The following is an 8,871-nucleotide window of genomic DNA, read 5'->3' on the forward strand; positions in this document are numbered from 1 at the left end:
CTGCAAGACCGTTTCAGGCTGGACATAAGGAAGAATTTCTTTACTGTCCGAGCCCCCAAGGTCTGGAACAGCCTGCCATCGGAGGTGGTTCAAGCACCTACATTGAACACCTTCAAGAGCAAATTGGATGCTTATCTTGCTGGGATCCTATGACCCCAGCTGACTTCCTGCCGTTTGGGCGGGGGGCTGGACTCGATGATCTTCCGAGGTCCCTTCCAGCCCTAATGTCTATGAAATCTATGAAATTTGCTTGACAAAAACAAACGCTTCATCTTATTTCTTAGAGGAGATAGCAAATGATAGTAGGTACAGCTTTCCCTCTCACCTGGGAATGGAGGACTGTTAATGCTGGTGTTTTGGCCCATTATAGTAGTGTTATATTCTAGTCCTCCCAAACATTTAAATGATAAAAGAGATATTCTTCTTTTCTCATTCCCAAAACGATCATCTTGTTTTGTGCTATTAGGATGTCTGCTGTTCAGAGATGGCTATTTTTTAGTGATGGGTGGTTTCAACCCTGGCCATGGACAGACATGTATTTGTAGGGCTGGAAATGATGCAGTACTGTATAGTGCTACAAATATACAGTGCTACAGGGGGGTGTACACACTCATTGATGGCCTTCCAAGCTACAAAGTTGTTGCAAAGGCATGCTCTCCAGCACTGGGGCAATAGCAGGTTCCCCTACCAGCCCCCCAGGGAAGGGAGCCTAGAGAGTGACAGCCTGCTTTCTCCCCTGCCAAGGGAACAGGCAGGCTGCCAGTACCACTGCAGCGTGTGGCTCCGTACTGCTGTGATGAACAAAGCTGCAACCCCTACTCCTGGCTGGGCTGTAGCTCTGCTCCTCATCACTAACCGCTGCGTGTGGGAGCATCAAGCTGTCGTTGAGCCCAGTGCAGCTGCTCTTGCTCCCTCCCTGCCCAGGGGTGGTGGGGGAGTAGGGAACCCCTCTGCACCACAGGTAACTTTGCACACATTACCTGTGGCAGTACAATACACAGAGCTACAGAGAAGTTCCTGTTACATTCAAGAACATTTTTATAGCACTTTCACAATTTTTGTAGCACCACAGGCAGGGTGCACCTCTGTACATCCTGTACACATGGAGTACGTATAGTGGTACAAATACAACACCTGTCCACAGTCCCTGTATTCCATTAAACTACAAAGCATTATAGGATCCTTTGCAACAATGGTGTCATACTTATACGAGCTTATTAACAAAACTGTTACCCTAAACTAGGAGTTCAGGTTGCCCTCCTACGATACGCCTGTCAAACAATTTCAAAACAACATTTTTACTACAAAGTTTTATGTGCCAAATCCATCCTTAATAAGACTGCGGAGAGGTCTTTGGAATTCCAAATGTGGCCCCACATGTCAAAAAAGGATATTTTGAGCTGTTTTTTCCATTAAGCTCTCCACATGCTAGCTCAGTTACTGACAGTTCATTGTTCTTGAACAGCAAGCAACATATTTCCACAAATACTAGATAATTTTTTTTGACTCTGAGTTAAACATACCAACTGGTATCTTTAACACAGACTTGCAAACCCAAACTTTGTTTGAGTCATACAGGTCCTTCTGGGAGCCCTCATGTTCAATGTACTGCATGAAAAATTCTCCTTTTTGTATACGTTTACTTTAGTCTTTAAGAGGCTTAACTTAAGTATTTCTAGACTCTCTAGCAAAATACAATGCCTAAGAAAACCTTAAAGATTTTAATTATAACTTCCTTTCCAAGCATCTCAGGTGCTTAGACAGTGTATCATAACAAAACCCCCAGCAAAACAGCCATTTTACTCAAATTACAAGGCACAATTAAATGTGTCATAAATAACATCATTGTCTCTCTCTTTGGCACATCACTGACATGCATTCAGTGGCTGGGCTTTTTAACTTGTCTAATTTATGTTCAAAATTCTTGCTTATTCTTTTTTAGGCTATTGTTGACCATGAATCTGAGTCCAGCCTGGTGATCTTTAGGTAACTTTAATGCAAGATAAATGCTAAATGTTTTGAGTAGCCCTTGGAGAAAACAAGAATGTCCCTTAGGGTGGAAACAGATGTACCATTTGAATGTCTCCAGCTTAGAAACATTTAAAACACATAGCGCTTCAGCTGCAAGACACATTCAGCCCCCGTTGCACCCTTCCCTCTGCACTGGAGCACTTCAAAATTGCCATGGCTGGATATTGCAGCCAGGTCTCCAGCCAGGGGTGCAACAGGGCATGGGAACAGAGCCCATGCCCTCTGCTCCTCCTTAGCCATGGGTGCTGAGCAGACTGTCATACTGGGTGCAGGGAGCACTGGCACCCCGACAAGTCATGGTGGTGAGGCCCCAGCAGTTGGCGTGTTGCTGCTCCCTGTACTCCTGTGAGCTCCAGCATTGGAGCTCCTGGCACTTGGGTCACTCTGGGCACTGAGATCCCGTCATTAGTTTGAGCTGTGCTCTTCAGCCCAAGCTAAAAGGCAAGGCCTAGGAAAAGGGCAAACTGTTGTGTGCCAGGCAAGAGTACCATGTCCACCTGTGTAGCCACTGAGCACAATACATTGCTAAATAAAGCAGTACCCTTAGCACAGTCAGCGAGTTTTAATCATCAGTATGACTAGACACCATTATGGTTGGACAGACACTTGACTGAGATGGTTTAGTCAGGGATGATCCAGCCTTCAGCAAGGGCTGGACTAGATGACCTTGTGAGGTCCCTTCCAACCCTACTTTCCGATGATCCTATGAACGTGGCTAGGTAACTGTATTTTGCTTCCTGGACACTTTGTGGTTGGCTGCAGCACATTTAATCCCTGATTCTTTGAAAGTGAAAGATATTTTTTAGAGTTGTTGGTGTAGCCCTTCCAACCCGTCCAGTTTGTGTAGCATGAGCAGCGTGCAGAACAGAGAGAGAGGCCTAACTAACCAGTTTTTGCACCCTGGGCACAACCCTGCTGGGGATGGGGAAGATTGCTAAATGACAGAGGATGTGTGTATGTGTGGAGAGGTCAAGGTAGTCAGTCTTGCCCGCCCTGGGAACTGAAGAAACCCAGCTGCTGCTGCCCCTTTGCTGCCCCAGCTGCTCCTGCAGCAAAGACTCCCAGGGGCCTCCATTGTGGCAGCTCTTCTAAGCCGGCCCTTGGGGCTCCGCTTGCCCACCTCTAGTTACGCTACTCTAGACAGTGCCTGTGTATCCTTTTATTTGCTCCCATAACTCCTACCTTTTGAGGGACTGAATTTAGCTACAGGATGGAGATGTGTGTGCCCTTGTGCATTAGGCTGAATCAGAGAAGGGCACGCGTTCCCTGAAAAGGTAATCGGAATTTAGCAGTTCCAAGTTAATGTTGCCTGCATCTTTTAATGACTTACTTATATGTTTTGGACCATTACTCAAAGTAATAATGTGCAGGACAAACTAGTTCGTAAGCCTGATTCTGATGCAACAAAATTTGAAACTAGTTTAATTCCGCTTACGCTGCTGTATGAGCAGGACCAAGTCATAATAGCTCTAAATGAGGGATGAGGTGTGTCACAATGCCATATGCGGGGGTCTCCCCAGAGCCCCAAGTTTCTCCCTGCTGTCCCAAGGAGCAGACCAAGGTTTGCCTTGGGATAACGCCTTACTCCCACAAGCTTCAACTCCACTGCACTTATACTGGACCCCACAGCGAGCTGCGGACAGTGAATCTTCGCTAGCTCCAGCTAGTTTCCCCTTGAGGTGTTAACGAACTCTGAGTCCCCCTCCTCTGGAGAAGGGGTGGTTTGGAATATCACTTGCCCTGAGATCATGCTTTACCAGAGGCAAACAGTAAAGTAACAACAAATGAAAGGCTTTATTCTATAGGAGAAAAGAATGACACAAGAAAAACTGACCATATACTTTGAATGCAGCATACACAAAACCAGATAACATTTCTTACCCTCTTTCCTGACTACAGCACCATCTTCGGAGTGTCTTATCCATTTCTAAACTTTAGCCTTCCTGCTGAGTCTGCCAGTCCCCAATGGCTGGAAACATATAGACTCACGGGGAGGGTGGGTTGATCCAGAGACCACCACTGGCTCACAGAAAGCTCCCAAAAACCTCCAAGCCAGTTTTGTTCACCTTCTTTTGATGAAATTCTCTAGAAATCCTTTCCTTCCTGGGACACCTAAAGTTCCCCTAGCTAATTGTCTTCTTTATTGTGGGGCTGATTTTTCCCATTACAGGCAGACACAATACCTTGGGTACCCATCCCAATAATAGCCCGTTCTGCCTGTATTTAGGAGTGGCAATTGTTCTTGCTATAAGCCAGTGATCCTTATTAGTTTCACCTTCCCTCTGTTCCTTTGCCATAGAAACAGCTTTTAAATAAAGGCCTAGCTGCAACTTTTCATTAAACTACAACTCCAAATCATAAGCATATATACAGACAGCATAACATAACATAATATAACCCATACAATGATGAGAAGGATGTAAACGAATACAGCTATTACCAGTGACCTAATGACACTGAACACCAGGTCAGTCACGTGAAACTTGGGACAGATGTCTTCATGGGAAGCGCTCTAAACTCCAAATTATTCCTGCTATTGGGGTGGATTGTGACAAGGTGAATAGTCATGAATTCCTAAAAAAATAGTCTGCATTTTCTTAAGAGATTCCTTCTCCTTCCCCATGCCAAGTGGTTGTGCTGGGAGGTGTCCACGAAGGAATTGCTGTGGCCAGTGGAATGTTAGTCTGTGCGGCATGTGGTTCAGCGCATGTCCAGCGCACACATTGCAAGTCCAGCTGTGCAAAGCATATCACCAGTGCAAGGAGAGAAATAACTTTCCAGGGGGGAAGAAAAGCAAAATAGTTAGCATGTCAACTTTCAATCTGAGAGGCTGCAAGGCAGCTTGGGGGAAGGAAAACCTGCCAAACCTTAGTCCCTTCGGTGGCTGTCCTGTTTTTAGTAACATCCAGATCTAAAAGATGTTAAAGGGCAAAAAAGAGGAAACAAAAAATAATTGTGTGAACTTCCTGGTAACTTCTTTTGTTTTGGAAAAGAATTGTGTTTGGAAAACTTAAAACCAGCAACCAGTGCAGAATTGCTGATTGCAGACACTCCACTATGCAATCAAGGGGAAATGGGGATTTTGGTGGGAGGGACACTATTAGGTTTTAGAAACCGCTACTTAACAGTTGCTACCAAGGGATACTTTGATTAGTTAATATTTGGATGTCTGTTCTGTCTAAACAATTGGCCTGTGAAGCATGGTAGAGAAGCATTATTGGCCACCTCCACTAACTCCTCTAAACAGGGTAACTGAAGCAGACCGGCTGCCCACAGCTCAGTGTTGCAAGTGGGGTGAGAATTAGGAGCTCCTACTCCATATGCCAGTTCTCAGGTGGTTAGACCACACTGGTTGGCTGGTCCATCCTAGCTTGCTGTGTCTAGCCTGGCAACTTCACGAAAGCCCAGCATCCGTGCTGAAGGCTCTCGTGTACAAGCAAACTGACTTCCTTCACAATTTCTCATGAGTTTACATGACCAAACTCGTTATGTAATTCACTCCCACACGACCATAGAACTTAGTTCTGTATAGCTCTTCTTTGTTCATGTGGCTCACTTGACTGGCTGCGAATCTGCAGTAACAAAATTGCCCTCCCTTTTCTCTCTGCTCGATGGCAGGCTGTTTGGGCACAGGTGGCAAAGCCTGTTGTAATTTGTGTCTGCTGCAGCACATATTTGTTCCTGTCCCTTCCTCCACATGAAGGAGAAAGAAAGACTAGTGAGCCTCTGTGGTTGTTCACAGGTGGTATATTCATGCCATTTGCTCCCACTACCGAACGTAAAGTAAAAAATATCCTCCTAATATGCAGACAGTATAACATCCTGTATTGATTTAAGGAATGACTCACATCCTGGATAATATTTTGAAATTGTGGTCACCGTGAAGGCTGCTGTTGCACTGAATGCCCCTGTGGACCTACCATGGTGCGGTGTGGTTAGGTCACCTCTGTCAGCTGAGAAGCAGCAGAACTCAGTGATCACCTCATCAAAGTGAATCCCCCAAGGATTATTCCAGCCAGGGGTGGACTTCCTCCTAACAGAAACGTGACTCCCAAAAAGTAAATTGTAAACAGGACTGCAATATCTTCACTGGGATTCTTGGAAGTGGATGTATTTGACACTGCATTGGAAGGGCCAGTGCTCATGGGAGGATGCTAGAAAGGAGGGTGCATGCCCTTAGAATAAACCAAGAGACCCCAATGATAGGGCTGGAGCCTGGCTTCTGTGCAGCCAACAGAGGCTTAAAACACTGAGGATCCATCAGCTGGTCCCCTGAGAGCCATCTGTTGAGCTGCCAGCAGGGACTGCTAAGCCAGGTGTTTTCACCCACCCCAATATAAAATCCCAGGACCAAGCTGAGGACCCACCAGTCACTAAGCCATGGAGCTAGGATTGTTGTGGTTATGATTTTAAAAACTTCTTTTCTCTTCCCTTGTCCTATCAATCAGATAGGAGGCTGAGAACAATCAGAGGCTTGACTGCTTGTGGTTAAATCTTGCTGTTATATGTGCTGATGTAAAGCCTCCAGCAGCTACAGTTATACCTGAACTCACAGGCCGTGTCCAGATGAGGGCGAGCATGCAGTTTGTGGCACTGCAGACCTGTCTGGGGTACCACACACTGCACATGCAGGCATTCCCTGCACTGCTACCTTGCAGCGTGGCTGGGTGGTTTTGACCCAGAAAATTCTGGGGTCAAAAAAAACCATGCCAAAAAAAAAGCAGGGTGGTGCATGCAATGGCAGCATGTACCACCCAAAACCGGAGCCTGGCTGGCCAAGCTCCCAGCTGCAGCAGTGCCATGGCTACAGCTCCCCAAGACCCCCAGGTAAGGCTGCTGGGGCCGGCACAGTTGCTGGCCCCAGCCTCCCCTACGCCACCTGGGGTAACCTGCTGCATGCCAGAGGGCACGTGGCACAGGTGTTCCCTGGGGAACAAGTAGCAGTGGCACAAGGTATGCAGCTGCTACTTGTCCCAGGGAAACAAATGTCTGTGTTTGTGTGGGGACAAATATTAGTGGTACAAATATGTGCTGGTACTTTGTAATGCAGTGCATGCCTTTGCACATGCGCTTTGTTACGGGACACTGTGTCCTGCTTTGGGGAAACTGCCCTTGCCCAGCTCCTCCTGGCTCCCATCATGCTAGAGCAGCCAGGGCACAAATGGAGGAGTGGAGATGCTTTGGCCACCAGCCAGATCATCTCCCTGGAAGACCAAGCCTCCACTTGGACCAAGCCTCCTATTATAGCATGTGCCATGTGGCATTTTTTTTTTGGGCGGGGGGGGGCTTCTATCAGGAAATCCCAGTAGTAAATTTTGCCCCTATGCTGCAGATTTGCAGCACAGGCCACATTTTAATGTTCTGCATATGTGGCTTGGGATGCCACTAGCTGCACGTGCCTGCATGTGGGGACACGGTCACTGACTTAGAGGAGATGCCTTGTGGGTTACTTTGAGATGCTGATGGTGGGTCATCACCAGCGGCTGGCTGCAGTGAGCTGGTGCTGGGCCCTGTCTCAGAGATTTGTCTGATGAGATCCCTCTATTCCAGTAAAGCAAAAACTTTTCCAAAGGAGAAGATGAGTTTGGCATGTCTAGATTTACTATGTTGACAGCCACAAATATTTAAGAATCATTGGTCCCCCTCCACATTCACGGAGATGGCTTGAAATCCTTCCTTGTGACAAGGTATTTAGCAGAATTCAGAGATTCATTCAAAGCTGACAGGGCCATGCCACAAGCACTTCTGCTATGACCTCAAACGTGCAACCTCTGGACTGCCAACTGTGCGCTTTAGCACCCATGCCACCCCAGCCCCCAATTAAAATACTAAAATATGAATAATAAAAGTGTTACGTTCTTTAGTTTGCTGTCTGCATGTGATGCATGTAGCATTTCCATTTCCTAGTTCTTTCTCTGCAGCCACGTGACTTGCAAGTAAAACACTAAATATTACAAGACTCGCAATGAAATTGCAAGCATTGGCCACAGTTTTTTTATAAGATCACTGTTTGTCAGAAAAAAAACTAAGCCAATTAGCAAGGAATTTCAGGGGGAAGGATGTGAATCTGATGTTTTCCCCTGTCCTGGTAAGCTATGCAAAAGGGAGGACTATGGATTTATTATGCCCCTGCGTCTTGCCTTGTATTTCTCTTTTTAATAGAAATGCTGACAAGGAACTTTATTTATGAAACAGGAGTGAGCAGTTTTAGTAAAACTGATAGCGGTGTAACTTTATTGTTGCCATCCTTTTAAATGGTCATTTAAATGCCCAAAGACTCTTCGGGTGTCACAAATGATTTTGAAAACAATTGTGTTTGATTGATTTAATTAAATTGGGGTTTATTATTTAGCAGCCAGATTTATTTCAGTTAAGTACTTGGCAACTACATTTCTTTTTTTTAATGCATAGACCCAAGTAAAGTGATACTTACTTGGTTTTAGCAAACATCTGATGTTCAACATGCTGGCTACCGAGTCTTGGTTCTGTTAGCCCTCGGCTCTAAGCTCTTGGCTCTGCACCTGATTCAGATTTTTGGGAAGCTTTTAAAATCACTTTTATTTTCCCTAAGTCTCTCTTTATTCTCCCTAATCCCTAATTTTGTTTTCCCTAACTCCCCCTAATGAAGAGTGCTCTCTTAATCTGGGTATGATTATTTGGCCTATGTGGTCCAGCCCCTAACCTCCCTGACCCCTTAGGTTTCTCTTCCATGTTACACATTGCCTGGGTCTTTTTCCCATATGGGAAGATTATTCAGTGGACAAATTGATTTTTCACCTGCAGAAAGTTCAGCCTCCTATCACTTTTCTTCATTTTGTTTTCTTACCCTTGATTATACCC

This window comes from Gavialis gangeticus, unplaced genomic scaffold (genome assembly GCF_001723915.1).
Source record: "Gavialis gangeticus isolate Ggan-Ray unplaced genomic scaffold, GavGan_comp1, whole genome shotgun sequence".
Lineage (NCBI taxonomy): Eukaryota > Metazoa > Chordata > Crocodylia > Gavialidae > Gavialis > Gavialis gangeticus.